Raw genomic sequence first — 15464 nt, 5'->3', positions numbered from 1 at the left:
CTCCGTTGGGAGCCGGACTGCCTCCCTTATTTAGGGGTACACGTCTACCATGAACCCGCTGACCTGCTGGAAGGCAACGTTGGCCGCTGTCTCCGTACGTTACAAGGAAATATGGCCTTTTGGGCCACTCTTCCGCTGTCCGTGACAGGTCGGGTATCCCTGCTTAAAATGATAGCCCTACCGCGGTTGTTATATTTCTTTAGGACTCTCCCAGTGTGGATACCGGGAAGCGTCTTTCGCCGCCTGAAATCTCAGATGGTGTCCTTTCTGTGGGGTGCTGGTCGGCGGAGGATAGCTTTGGCGACCCTGACCCGCCCGAAGAACGAGGGCGGCCTCGCGGTTCCGGATTTTGAACTCTATTATTTAGCTGCCCAGCTACAGTTTTTCACGCAGGAGGTAGCAAGGGTATACCGGGGCCCGGAACAGGAGAGGGATGCTGGTACCCCCCGCCACGTACTGGCGTATATTACCTTGCAACAGAAACTCATACTCCGAGGATTATCCCAGGAGGAGCGGACGCTGAGGCTCTGTTGGAATCGCATGCAGAGGCGTACAGGCCCTGGTCATCCGTACTCGCCTGAGATTCCCCTAGGTATGTTGACAGCGTTTCCACACGGTGGTGACTGGTCAAACCTCCAGGGCTGGGAGGAGGCTGGCCTGCAAGTGGTGGGGGACCTATACTCTGATGGGGTGCTCATGCCTTACCAGACCTTGCAGGAGCAGTACGACCTTCCGAGGGGTGATTATCTTTTGCATGCGGCCGTGGTGCGCGTGATCCAGGCGCACTGGGGGGAAGGGCTGCTTGAACCTCCAACATCGCCTGCATGCCAATACACGATGATGGCTGTGGGGACGATCAAGGCAGTCACATGTCTGCACTCTAGACTACTCGAGGCTAATTTACAGCCCCTGACGCGTCTAAAAACCCAATGGGAGATGGATCTGCAGAAGGAAATCCCGGACACGACGTGGGCTCAACTGGTTCAGAGGGCCAGGAAGGGCACCAGAAACGCCCGCTTCCAGTTAATACACCTCTACATACTCCATAGGGCCTACCTTACCCCGCAGAAAATCTCACGGTACTTTGGTGCCGAGGATGCAGCGTGCCCCAGATGTGCGCTATTAGGCGCAGACTTACTGCACATGCTGAGGAGCTGTCCGCACCTACAGGACTTCTGGAGGGAAGTGGGCGACACTCTGAACGAAGTCACAGACAGGGACCTACAATATGACAGTGCGACTACGATCTTACATTGGTTTCCACACACACGCACAACTAAACTGACGAGTAAATTCATAGACATGGGATTACTTATCGCAAAGAGGGAACTTACCAGGAGATGGAAGTCAAAGGCGGCGCCGACATACCGGAAGTGGCTGACCGAGTTTCAGAAATGGGCGGCAGCGGAAAGCACAATCAGATACCAACTGGCACGTCGGGGGTCAGATGAGAAAGCTCAGGAAACGGCGCTGGCATGGGAAATCTTGGTCCAAGCACTCAGGGACAATGCAGTGGAGAGTGAGGAAGAAGAGGACATAGTAGACTCCGGGGTCCAGGGGGCGGCGGTGCCGATCCCAGCACCTACCACGGGCACACACACTCCATGATTTACTCTACACTTCATAGCTTGCCCACACACTTCAATACACTGCTACCGGACGCAGGCACCAGACACCACGGAACACCGAAGGGGAGGGGGGAGGGGAGTGAGGGGGGGGAGGGAGGTGTAACACCCCAACGACATCAGGAATTGCAATGCACACTGTTGGGATGCTGGAAGGGAGGGTTTTGTTCGAAAAAGTTAAAAGCAGATGGCGGTTGACCACTGGCAATGCTAACACTGAGGAATGAGGAGAACGAACTACTTGAGATCGACGCCACCCGGCCTCCGGGATGCGGGTTATAAGGCTGTGTACAAACTACTTAATAACACTGTGAATACTAGGGTCCCGCGCTACCAAAATTGTATATACACTGTTATGTGACTATTGGAATCTGCAATAAAAATTGTTTTACAAAAAAAAAATGAGGTGATGTCAGTAGTGGACCGATGTGTGAATAGGTCGGAACCAGCACAAGGCGCCAAGATCCGGATGGCAAGTCCTGGATGTTGAGTGCCATAGTTGAGAGTTCTGAGCAGTGCTTGTAAGACTGTCTGAAGCTTATTTGCACCTGCTGCAGCTTCACTATTGCCCTGGTGTGGCCAAAGATCGCCCATGACATAGGCGGCCGGCTCCCGAGGTCCGGCGGAACTTTTTTCCTTTTCCTTTCTGCTTCTTGTCCCACAATCCGTTTCACCTGAAGACACGACCAGGTCCCTGAATGTGTGCAGGGGGACGTTATTGATTGAATCAAAATGGCGGCTTCACACAAAGCTGACTCAAGCGTTGCTGTTGATGCTATACAGACAAAAATTGGTTTTCAGTTTGTACATTCTTCAGGATTTTTTTTTCCATCCAAGGCTGATTGAGAGTTTGTAGAAAAATGGCTTCAGATTTTCCACATACTACTCTTCAACATTCTTCCTAAATGTAACAATGTGAGACTCACTAGGAGAACGGCTGTTTATCTTTCCTTTCAAAATGCTGCCAACAATATTTTCTGAATGGAAGACACCATCTTGTAGCATAAAGGGCCGAAATGGGTTCTGGTCTGGCCGATGGTTGGTGGAGACATTTTGACTATATCTTGGACCTGCCCGGCCTCGCCCAAAATGGCGCCGGTATAAATGGGACTCGTAACTCCTTGTTGTGTACTGGTTGAACAACTTTGATATCACGAGATATGAATGCAGTTTTGATGCTCATGGCGGGCGGGGACGAGAATTGATTGAATATTTTGACATCCCTATTGATATTAAGTTCTGATGTGTTATTGATTACTGTAGTATTGAAAGTTCGAATTAACGTCACCCATGGTACTTGCCCGCAAATGTATATCTAGATGATTTTTTTGTAAGTGGCCCTGTCGTAATTTAATTACAAAATGTACGTCCACCGATTCCGCAACTGTTAGACACCTTAGTTCTTGCAACCTAATGGCCCGCTCGTTACGTTCCTCTATAATGTAAATGTCTCCTCATCATATACGATTTCAGTTTGCTCCGTGGCCGGCCCACGTGGTTATAGGCCCGTATTTGTATACTGACATTTTCACAATAAAGGTTTTTAAAACAAAACATGGTAGTAGTATTTACATTGGTAAAGTTTTTACTTTTAGTCACTGTTTTCGAATCAGTAAAAGGCAAGTGAAATAAAGCAGTCCAATTACATGACGGATAAAAGGTATAATACGTAGGAACGCAGTAAAGATAAATGGTCAAGGGCAGTTGTGTTTTCCACTCCTGCAACATAAAGTGATCGATAAGAATCTGATAATCAGGCGTATCGGCGACTAAGACAGCAGGCCGAGTCTCTTTTACTCAATGGCTCCGTCATGGAACGAAGAAACGCCCTTTTTCTCGAAAAAGGAATATATTTTACTTGCAGGACAGTTGTAAATTTTCCGGGAAAGTACATTAGCCTGGAATATTATAACATATATGTTCGAAATCAATAAAAAGCGTATTTTTTAGGTCATATGACCAAGCTTTTCATTATTAAAATAACAAAAGTAAAATGAACCAATAAAAAGTTTTATTAACAAGTCACATGACCTGTTATGCTTACGTTACGCGCTGCGCGCCGCGCCCCGGATCACTTCCGGGTGCGCTAACGCGGCGTGTCATATAACGCATTACGCGACAACGTAGGTCAAGAATATAGTCAAAATGTCTCCACCAACCAGCGTTCGGAACACAACCCCTTTCAGCAGTCCAAAAAGTTCTGTTAAATGACAACAGAGGGGACAGGCAACAAGAACCATCAGTCAAAGAGGGGAGGGCAAGTTCTTCTCTACCGGGTCATGTTGGGGCTATACCGGAACTGATCGAATTGGTAGTCTACAGTGTTTCTGGATGTTTCAGACTAAAGCTGGCGCCAGCATGAGAGCACTACCATCTCGTAGGTCCGTCGTGGCCATTCCACGAGCAAACATGGCAGCCGCTCCCCACCAGAAGCCTGCGGGAGTCGGGGGCCCCCAAGACTTTTGTAGAATCTTCACGGCTGAGGGGACGCTTTCGAGAATGGGACCCAAGCCCTATCAGGGAAGCGTCCGAGTTCCAAGGTGTCCCAGGGCCATTTTAGTGGACCACGCCCAAATCTGAAGAGCCGGCCGCCATTTTGAGAGTCCTGTGGCAGTCGCTTATCGTTGCATCGCAAGAGCGGGAGCAACTCAACTACATGGTGAGCGAGACGCTGTAGTCGTAAGAGCGGGCGGTAAACAGCTGAATGGCGGAAGAGGCACAGTGTAGCAAAAGCGGGCGGAATGGCAACTAAAACGGTAAAGGGGCGCCCCACTACAGCGTGTCTTCAGGTCAAACGGATTGTGGGACAAGGTCCAGAATAGAAGAGTCATCAAAAGGCAAAAAGTTCCGCCGGACCCCGGGAGCCGGCCGCCTATGTCGGGGGCGATCTCAGGCTAAACCGGTGCTATAAGACTTGAGGAGGGGGTCGGAGCCAAGCGTCTTCTCCGAGTCCGTGCCATCACACGCCCCTCGGGGGCCTCCGTCAAGCGGTTTAGGGAGGTACCATATCACATTGTTTTCAAATGCAGTCATGTCCACAAACGACCCTCACTTACTTTGAGAATAGTGAAGCTGCAGTAGGTGGAAATAAGCTTCAGACAGTGTTACAAGCGCTGCTCAGAACTCTGAACTATGGCACCCAACATCCAGAACTTATGCCATTTGAGAATGGCAGTGACATCGAAGCAACTCAGGGACCAAAACCATTAACGTACTTTCACGTATGAAAATCTTACTTGGGGAGGGGGCAGGAGCGAACCGCCCCCTCCCAGTCCGCGCCACCACACCGTATGTTGAAAATCTGAAGCCATTGTTCTACAAACTCAACCAACCTTGGATGGAAAAATCTAGAAAAATGTACAAACTGAAAACCAGTTTTGGTCTGCATAGCATCAGTAGCAACGCTTGCTATCAGAGTGCATGAGTTTCATGCTCGATCGATTGAGCTAGCCGGATCGGGCAATAAAAAGTATAAAATAGTTATGTAAATAGTTATTTAATAAAATGTTTTACCCTGTTTCTTTGCTGGTGTGTTGTATATATTTTTAATATTTGCATAGGGTTTGTCGTTATTTTGGGCGGGGTGGGTGACGGAGCCGAGCTGTCTTGCAGCCCTCATGGTGTGGAGCTCAGTTCATCTCACTATTTTCGTATTTCTCATGAAGGGTTGTTCCTAATATTTCTATTTTAGCGAGGTCAAAAAGAGATCCAATTAGTGGCCTACTGATTTTGCTCGATTAATTTTATTTTTTTACACGATTTTTCACTATCTGCAAAGACTAAACAGAGTATTGCGACTTTGTGCTTGTTTGTAAATAGAGAATGAACCAAAGAGAACCAATTGTAAAACAGTAAATGCTTGGATAACAATCAATCAAATGGAGAGACAAGCAGGCACGACGGATTACAACGGGGGTAAAGGCCTGCGTTAACTACTCTTCACTATCTGCAAAGAGAGAGTACTAAGATTTAAAGAAGAATACATTTTACAGCTACAGATATTAGCTTTCAAAAAACCATTGAAATTCAATGAAAAAACCATAGGTTATAGAGAATATATAGTTAGGAATTTGCATTTACAAAACCTTGAAAATTCACTGAAAAAACCATTGGTTATAGACCATATATAGTTAGGGATTAGCCTTTTCAAAACCTTATTTTACTCACACAAAACCATTGAAATTTCATATATAGTTAGTTGCACTAACTATATATCGCGCACCCGCAATCCACTGCTGATGATGTCACATATTACATCATTCATGACATGGTTAGTGACATCACTGATGACATCACTGATGACATCTCAAATGACATCACTGATGACATCTCAAATGACATCACTGATGACATCTCAAATGACATCACTGATAAAATCACTGATAACATCTCATTTGACATGACTGATCACATCACTGATGATATCATTCATGTGATAATACCATGAATATATAGTAAATAAATATATAAAAATAATAAAAAGTCAGTATAAATATATATCTAATAAAACAATAACTATATTTTAACCTAAAATGACATATATCATTGTTCAATCTGGGATACGGGGTTTGATACTGGAAGACTTATAACCATGTATGAAGGTCTTCCGATGTATTAGGACCAGGTGGATTTTTACTGTCTATTTCTAAAATTAGCTTAGTTTCCAGTCTTCTGAGTGCTGCATCTCTGTTTCCTCCTCTCCTTAGAGGAGGAACATTATCAATTACATAGTATTTTAGATCTGTTGTTTTTCTACTATGGATCTTATTAAAATGCCAGGCCACCGGATATGCACTATCATTATTTGTGATGGCCCTTAGATGCTGAAGGATCCTTTTATGTACTGGAAGACGGGTACTCCCTACATATTTTAATCCACAAGTACATTCCAGTACATATACTGCATACTCCGACTTGCAATTTATCTGTTTATTAATCGTCGTGGGATTGTCTTTAAAGCCTGTATTATACGTTGTACGATTTTCAACATATTTACAGGCCTTACAACTTGTACACTGGACAAAACCCCTCCGTTTACTAAGCCAATTTGTGTTCTTTACAAGTTCTAGACTGCTGGTTACTAAGTAATCCCTGGTACTGCAAGATCTACGAAAAGTGATTATGGGAGATACTGGCATTTTGTCCCCAATTATGGGATCACTTTGGATCATATGGTAGTTTTTCTTGACGATGTATATATATATATATATATTACCTACTGGCGGTCGCCAGTAGGTATATATAGTTAGGACCTAGTTACCATAGGAAATTCCGAACATTCTATTGGGAAAAACTTTGGCGCCAATTGAGGGATCTGCCTGTAATTTTCCTTAAAGTTGCCTCGCTGCGCTCCGCTCCTTCCCTGAAAGTTTCGGGGGGATTCGTCAAGCAGGGGCTGAGAAAAAAGGGGGGTCCCAAAATGTGTTTTCCCCATGTTAATTTCCATTGGGACATTCTAACAAGGCTACAGCTCGAACGGCTGAACGGAATTACACCAGATTTGGCAAAATGGTAGGGACTGGTATGCAGCAGTGCCTTTTGTATGTTTGGTGTAAATCCCTCCAGTAGTTTTCAAAAATTTTGGCCAGCTCCGCTCCTTCCCTGAAAGTTTTGGGGGGATTCACCAAGCGGGGGCCGAAAGGGGGGTCCCAAAACGTGTTTTCCCAATGTTAATTTCCATAGGGACCTTTAGACACGGCTACAGCCCGAACGGCTGAATGGAATTACACCAAACTTGGCACAATGGTAGGGCCTGGTATGCAGATGTGCCTTTGCTATGTTTGGTGAAAATCCCTCCAGTAGTTCTTGAGAAAATTGAATTTGAATTTTTTCAAATGGCATTTTCTATGGGACCTTTAGACACGGCTACAGCCCGAACGGCTGAACGGAATTACACCAAACTTGGCAAAATGGTAGGGACATGTATGCAGTAGTGCCTTTTCTATATTTGGTGAAAATCCCTCCAGTAGTTGTTGAGAAAATTGAATTTGAGCAAATTATATATCTATATGCGCTCACCGTACGCGCACCGTAAGTGTACGGTACGCGTACCATATGCATATGTGCGCATACCCTTACGTGCGCAAGTGAGTTTCTGATTGGCTGGCAGTCGACTGTCAACATTCCAAACTGTCCAAACCAGGAAGTGTTGGCCACCATCTTGTTTTTCAGGAAAACTGAGGCACAAGAGAGCCCAAAACAAGAGTGGAAAACATGAAAAGGGGGCAGGGTAGAGACCCCCCAACCCTCTAGCCTTTCTCAGGGGGTCCCAAAAGGACCCCCAAGGGCAAGAAAAAAAAGAAAATCAACGCGTATGGTACGCGTACCGTGCGCGTACCCCGCGATTTAAAAAAAAAAAATTGCACTTCGTGGTCCTTCTGGGACCCCCTGAGAAGGGCTAGGGGGTCAGGGGGTCTCAACCCAGCCCCCTTTTCACGTTTTCCACTCTTGTTTTGTACTCTCTTGTGCCTCACTTCTCCTGAGAAACAAGATGGCTGCTCAGGTGGTCCCAGAAGGATCATAACATATATAAACGTTATCCGCTAATAGAATTAGTATTTACAAAACCTTTAAAATTTGTTGAAAAAAATATAGGTTTCACGCCTGATATAGTTAGGAATTAGCATTTGAAAAACCTTGCAAATTCACTGTAAAAACCATACGTTTCAAGCCTTATATAGTTAGGAATTAGCATTTAAAAAACCTTGCCAATTCACTTAAAAAACCATAGGTTTCAGGCCTTATATAGTTAGGAATTAGCATTTAAAAAGCTTGCAAATTCACTTAAAGAAACATAGGTTTCAGACTTTATATAGTTAGGATTTAGCATTTTAAAAACCTTGCAAATTCACTTAAAAAACCATAGGTTTCAGGCCTTAGATAGTTAGGAATTAGCATTTAAAAACCATTGAAATTGCTCCTATATAGTTAGTTGTACTAACTATATTTCGCACACCCGCAATCCACTGCTGATGATGTCACATATTACATCATTCATGACATGGTCAGTGACATCACTGATGACATCACTGACCATGTCCTAACATGTTTCGTTCCCCCTGGAACTTTTTCACAGGTGAGCCTTGCACCAAAACACGTTGTTTTTCCACAGACAGGTGTTCTCCATTGTTATTCTTTTGCATCCGTTGCTGGCACTGTTTTATTGCATCATTTCCTTTTGTTGACGCATTGTGGGATCTGTGGTTCAACGATTGTTTTATCCCTCCAACGGGTGGTGTTTAATATCCCGTTGAGGTAAAAAACATTGTTCTTATTATCCATCCATTTTTGGCAGAAAGTTTCCCAGTCACTGGATGATGTCATCAGTGATGTCATCAGTGATGTCATCAGTGATGTTATTTGAGATGTCATTAGTGATGTCACTGACCATGTCATGAATGATGTAATATGTGACATCATCAGCAGTGGATTGCGGGTGCGCGAAATATAGTTAGGACAACTACCTATATAGGAGCAATTTCAATGGTTTTTTAAATGCTAATTCCTAACTATATAAGGCCTGAAACCTATGGTTTTTTAAGTGAATATATATATATATATATATATATAAGCAGGGTGGACCTGTAGTGAGCAGGGTGGACCTGTCCGCCGAAACGCGTCTGATCGTCTTTCTTGCAAATAAAGACCCTTGATTACAAATCTCACGGAGTCAGTGCCTGCTTTTTGGAAAACTTGAACACAGGATTGGGTTTATATATATATATATATATATATATATATATATATATATATATATATATATATATTAGAGTGACACTTCAATGGTAGCGGTCTCTTCTGAAGTGAACGTGAACGATAAAAAAGGAATAGAAATAATATGGTTTCGTATTAAATTTTGAATGAGAGAGACATCATTTTTTTTAGTGGAGCAGACAAACTTAGTTGTTGATGAATTTCCTTGCATTACATTGTGCATTTGTTTAGAAGAACGTGCAGTAAAAAATAGTAAAGGATGGTGAACTGCTGCAAGGGGCAAGAAGGATGTTACCATGTGTCACGCTGCGATTGGTCGTTTGGTGTAAAGTCGAGTGAGATTGGTTGAATACGTTATACAGAGTTGCAATAATATTGGTTGTGATTACCAAACTAAAGGATTAGGGGAGAATTTAATTCCCTCATTTTGTGGAAAACATTTGTGAATACAAAAATGAATAAAAAATTAAATTTCTCAAAGCATTATGAAAATTAATACAGGGAGAAGGGACCATACCTGTTAGAGTAGTAGAAGACATACTGCCTGAGGGTACGCCAGTATACATCGTAATGATGGATAAAGGATTACATCCATTTATTTGTCTCGAACAATGGCACAAAATAAAAGAAAAAGGAGAAGGTTTACAGTTTCCACATTATGTGACATTTCATTTGAGAATCATTATGAAACTAAGGAGAACAGTTTACTAAATGAAATGAGACCGCCACCTAGACCTGCTCAATTTGAGGCATTAAATACCTGGGAACACCTAGCTCATCAAAAAGAGGAAGGAAAGTATAAGGTAAAAAAGCTATAGATCTGTACATGGAAGCTAAATGGGATGCACAACAGAAAGCATGGAGAGCTGATGTCATTACGGGAACCAGAATGTATCCATTGATAACAGATAATGCAGAAGCTAGGGGAAGATAAAAAGAAAAGAAAAGAGGAAACACATAGAGGCAGAAAAGAGTGATGCTGAAATAGAAGGAGAAAGTAGCAATATAGATGATGATTTCTTGAATGACTTAATGATGAATCGTTCACCACCATACAATGAATTACAGAATGAGGGTTTAACAAACAGAAATTCACCTGAAATTCCAAATGCTCCAATTATACCTGAAAAATCTAGAGAGACTACACTTTTTTCTCCTATAGGGGGGAGGATTAATGGCTCCTTTGAAGCCATTAGAATTGAATGCTCCAGATGTTTTGACTGTTTCTGTTACTATTGATCCTGTTATACCGCTCTATAAATTTAGGTCACAGGGAAATATTGTTCATACTTTGGCCATATCTACTGTAATGAATACTTTCTATGCTAACCCATTAGATTTGACAACAAGATCATTGCGTCAGATGCCTATGGTTTCAACTTGAAGCAATACTACAGGTACTAAGAGTACATGTGCCATTTTAAAGCAGCAACATTTTGAACTCGCTAGCAGAATAATTCAGAGGTTACCACCTTTTTACGTCCCCAGAACAGGCGAGATTCTTGAAACAAGTTACGTTGCTTCTGAGACGAATGTACCAAGGGGAATTTCAGTTCCTGGAACAACTTTTATGTAACCTGAAACTAGCAAAGATTTGACTAATGGAGATATGTATTCAAATACCTCAGGAGAACAATCGGAATTTATTCCTAAAGAATTCGATGATTGGGCCAAAGGGTTGAGTACCCCAAATAACAATAAAAGTCATGAACCTGTTCAAGTCCCAGAAAAGGAAAGAACATTAGATGTGGCCAAACAAAAGGGAGAGTTAGACGCAAATGATTTTGGGATATCTTAGTCCATCTCAATTAGATACCTACCAGGAGAACTATTGTTTCACTGCAAAGATATTACAAAACGAGCTAGGCAAACTTGTGAAAAACTGATTGAATTGGCTCAGAACTATGAAATTGATGTTCAGAAATCAAAGGTTTTGCAAAGAACCTATAGATTAGATTTTAGCAACAGAGAGTTTACTAACATGAGGGCAGTTGGCATGAAATTACAGACTAAAGAAATAATGACCCTGGTTATGAAATTAAGCGAGAGAGAAAAAGGGGAAGGTAGATGGTCGAAAAAGAAGGAAACGAGAGAAAGTTAGGATGTAAGTGTCTCCAGTTTCAATCAATGGAGGAGAAGAAAAAATACAAATGCTTCCTATGAGAGAAGTACCTGGTGGAGGATATGTACATGTGCCTTCGACTAGAGCTGATGTTTTGCCTTTCACAAATGAATTTGGAAATTGAGAGAATATTGATTTGAATGGGACAGGCAGATTGAAAGGTTTCTGAACATTTTGAAAGTTTTATTGATTGATTCAAATACCTTATTTGATATTGTGGTTCCAGGTCACCTATGTACTGAGTGTAACATTTCTGTGGATTGGCCCAATGCAGAACATGGTAGAAGTGAGGGTCTCTAGTTGGCAACGGTTTTCACCTTTGTCCAAAAAGGGACAGGCTTATCTCGGAGGCAGTGGGTAAAGCGTGTGTGCATGCATACAGTAACACAGTGAAAACACTACAAATGGACACCACAGTAGTTTAGAAAAATAAGTAATCTTTATCTAAACCAAACAAGACCAAAACGAAAAACCTCCACCATACAGTACTAAAAGTATGATTCTCAAAAGGTAGAAACAGTTCTGTTCAAAGAAAATGTTGGATGCGACACTTTTACACAAAGTACCTTGGATGCATCGAAAAATGAAAGCAAAAAGGGTTGCATGGAAGGTGACGCGTGGTTTCATTACACTCAGGAAAGGTGATGCATCGGTTCCTTGCTCCAGGGGAGGTGGTTTGTCGGTTCTTTCCTACTGCCCAGGAGAGGTGATGCATCGGTTCCTTACCAGAGAGGAGGTCATGCGTTGGTTTCTTACTGAATCCCCCAACGATGCAACAGACTTGGCGCTTCGATATGATGCATGACAAACTGGTACGAATGGATGCGTGAAGACCCGGGATGTACTGCGATGATTTCAGCCACGTCCCCTCGATGCGTCGGTACTTCCACAACGGGGCCTGCATCAGAATCGGAGATCTTGGACTTCGAAGGTCGGTGCATAGGATTCATCGCACAGCAGACACTTCAGCTGCGAGCCGGCGCTGTGTCAGTTCTTCGGCGGTGTTGATGCGTTGGAAACAGGCGATGTATCTATTTTCACTGTTCTTGCAGTTTCCAGTCCCAAAACAGCCTCCAGCGGTTCAGAAGACTGGCAGGCACCTCACAGCAGGTCAGAACTCCAGCAAATAAGTTCAGGAGGACTGGGGATGAAGTCTTAGTGTCTCTGAGACTTCAGAACATGAGGCAAGCTCTATTTCAAGCCCTTGGAGATCTTCCTCAAGCAGGGGACACAGCACACAGCAAAGTCCTTTTCCTTTCATTGGTAGAAAGTAGCCAATGCAGGGCAACCCCAGACAGCAAACAGCACAGGGCAGTATTCCTCCTCAGTTCCTCTTGAGTCCCAGAAGTAATCTTTGAAGTCTTTTCTATCCCTGAGACTTCCAACATGAAGCAAAATCTACTTCAACCCCTTGGAGAAAACTCTAACAGCAGGATGATGAAAGCACAGTCCAGTCCTTTCACTGCCCAAGACAGAAGTAACCACTGCAGGCCAACCCCAACAGCACACAGTACAGGGCAGCACTCCTCCTCAAGGTTTCCTGGGTCTTCCTCCTGACAGCTTCCTTAGTTCAGTAGTAATCTAAAATTCAGGTGTTTGGGCCCCATTTTTATAGCACAAATTTATTTGTTCTCTGGTGGCAGAGAAGTTCTTTCCCCAACCAAAACCAGTCTGTCCTCTCTGGTACAGCTGCCCGGAAGGAGGGGGTGGCAGCATTATCCCAGGCCGCTTAGGCCCATTCAGGTGTGAAATAAATCTCCTCCCCCTACTCTAATTCCACCCCAGATCTATTCAGCCCAGCCCTAACTCATTCAGGAAAGGGAGGACAGACATCAACACCCCGTCCCCTCTTACCCCGGTGGCTGTCTGAGAGAATGCACATCCACAGCCCATGTCACTCCAAAGCCAGACAGCCAATACACAAACCTTGCAGAGGCACACAGGATGGCTAAGCAAGAAAATACCCACTTTCTTAAAGTGGTATTTTCAAACACACATTATAAAAATCATCTTTACTAAAAGATGCATTGTTGTATCTGAGTTCAGGCATACTTAACTCCATCTTTCTAATTTATCCCAATGGGAAGTTATATTTATAAGATGTAATAAATAAACTCCCATTCTATCCTATGGCACAGATAGATATTTAATAGTGAAAAATGAAATATGCAGTATTTCACTATCAGGACATGCCACACACATCAGAGCATGTTCTACCTTTCCCATACACTGCGCCCTGCCCACAGAGATACTTTGGGCTTACCTTAGGTGTGAATCACATGTAAGGAAAGGGAAAGTGAGGGCCTGGCAAGTGAGTGCACTTACCAGGTCGACATGGCAGTACCAAACTGCCCAGTGGCAGGTCTGAGTTACATTTACATGCTGCTCATGTGGGTGGCACAATCAGTGAAGCAGGCCCACTAGCAGCATTTGATTTACAGGCACTGGGCATACACAGTGTACTGTATGAGGGATTTACCAGTAAATCAAATACGCCTAAAACAATTGGAAATCAAATGTACGACCTGTCTGGACCAACTGAATAATCGATCATCAGGAGACATTACTGGGAATGTAGACACTAGTCATAACTTCTATACAACAATGTAGAGAGGCTATCAAATCAACCACGCACTCAGAGCACCCAGGACAGAATACCTCATGCCTATTGCCGATTAGATTCTATTGTAGGGGAGAAACCAGGTAATGCCCTGCCCCATTAGTCAACACCTTATCTACAGAAGCATCACAATTACATCCAACTGAATTTTTAAACCTCCCCCCGGCTGCCATCCCATATGTAATTGTCCTGGCAAATGTTCCACCTTTACTTCCACTGAACACGGAATCGTGAACCTCCCTTAGGAACAAGGCATTAAATAGGCTAGGGGTCAGATCAGGTCTGATGGAACACTTTTTTGATGATATAAAGATGTTAAGGCAAACTAAATGGGTCGGCAGGACACAGAAATCTCTACCAGTAGACTGTGTTGATCTATCTTTTAAAACACCAAGACTGGTGGAGACCGTCCTAAATAGAACCAGTAACCAAAAAGAGAATTCCTTTCTGTGTATTTAGATTCTAGGTAAACAATAACATTTGTTTTAATCAATTGTATCAACAGCCCCCCAAAACATTGCATTTAAGTCAAAACATAACATTTGATGTATCTAAATATATTTTATTATTTCTTTTTAAAAAACAGTTTCTTTCATATACTCAGTATACACAATTTATTTAAAAACAAAATCATATAGATTTTCTCAAAAGGACAATTTACATATATCCACTCAATTTGTCATAACATAATACATAATCAAAAAACAATACAGTTTAAAAAGTTTGTCGACGCGTTTCAGTGCTTCTTTGTTTGGAACACCTTCCACAGGACTATTTAAAACATCTTCTTTCTAGAAGTAGATACATAACATTTGTTAGTTTTGCAATGTATGGGGAGATTTTTACTGTTTAACTGTTGGAAAAAAGAGACTTAAAATTATCTTACATTTAAGGCAATATTATTTTGTAGTACCGGAATCGGTCCAGGAGATGTAGTAAATTTAATAACTCCTCATCTCCGCTATTTCGTCAGGTAATTTTAATGAAACCTCATCCCTGCTGTTACGTCAGAGAATCTGTACATAAAAGTGACATCATATTTTAAATTCAGTAAACCAATATAGGGTTGAGTATTACGTAAACCAGATTTATTTAGCATTTTCGCTTACTTATAGTTTGCGCAGAAGCAGTTCGTGGCATTGGCTGGACTCTTTCAGACTTTAGAGTTTCTTTTCTTCCGTTATTTGGTCTGGCTTGGCCTGGTCCTTAATTCTTCACGGAATCGTGCATAGATCCCTCCTCTTTTTTTAAATTGAGGCGATCAGCAGCGTGTAAATAAATAGTATACATGTTGTAGGTGTTCTACCATTTCTGATTTAGTGTTTACACATTCATTCATGACGAATTTCGTGAATATTACATGCTGCGCACAGTCTTATAATCC

The sequence above is a fragment of the Lissotriton vulgaris genome, chromosome 9 (genome assembly GCF_964263255.1).
Source record: "Lissotriton vulgaris chromosome 9, aLisVul1.2, whole genome shotgun sequence".
In the NCBI taxonomy this organism is placed as follows: Eukaryota; Metazoa; Chordata; class Amphibia; order Caudata; family Salamandridae; genus Lissotriton; species Lissotriton vulgaris.
The sequence above is the reverse complement of the archived record's forward strand: the minus strand, read 5'-3'. Positions refer to the sequence as shown.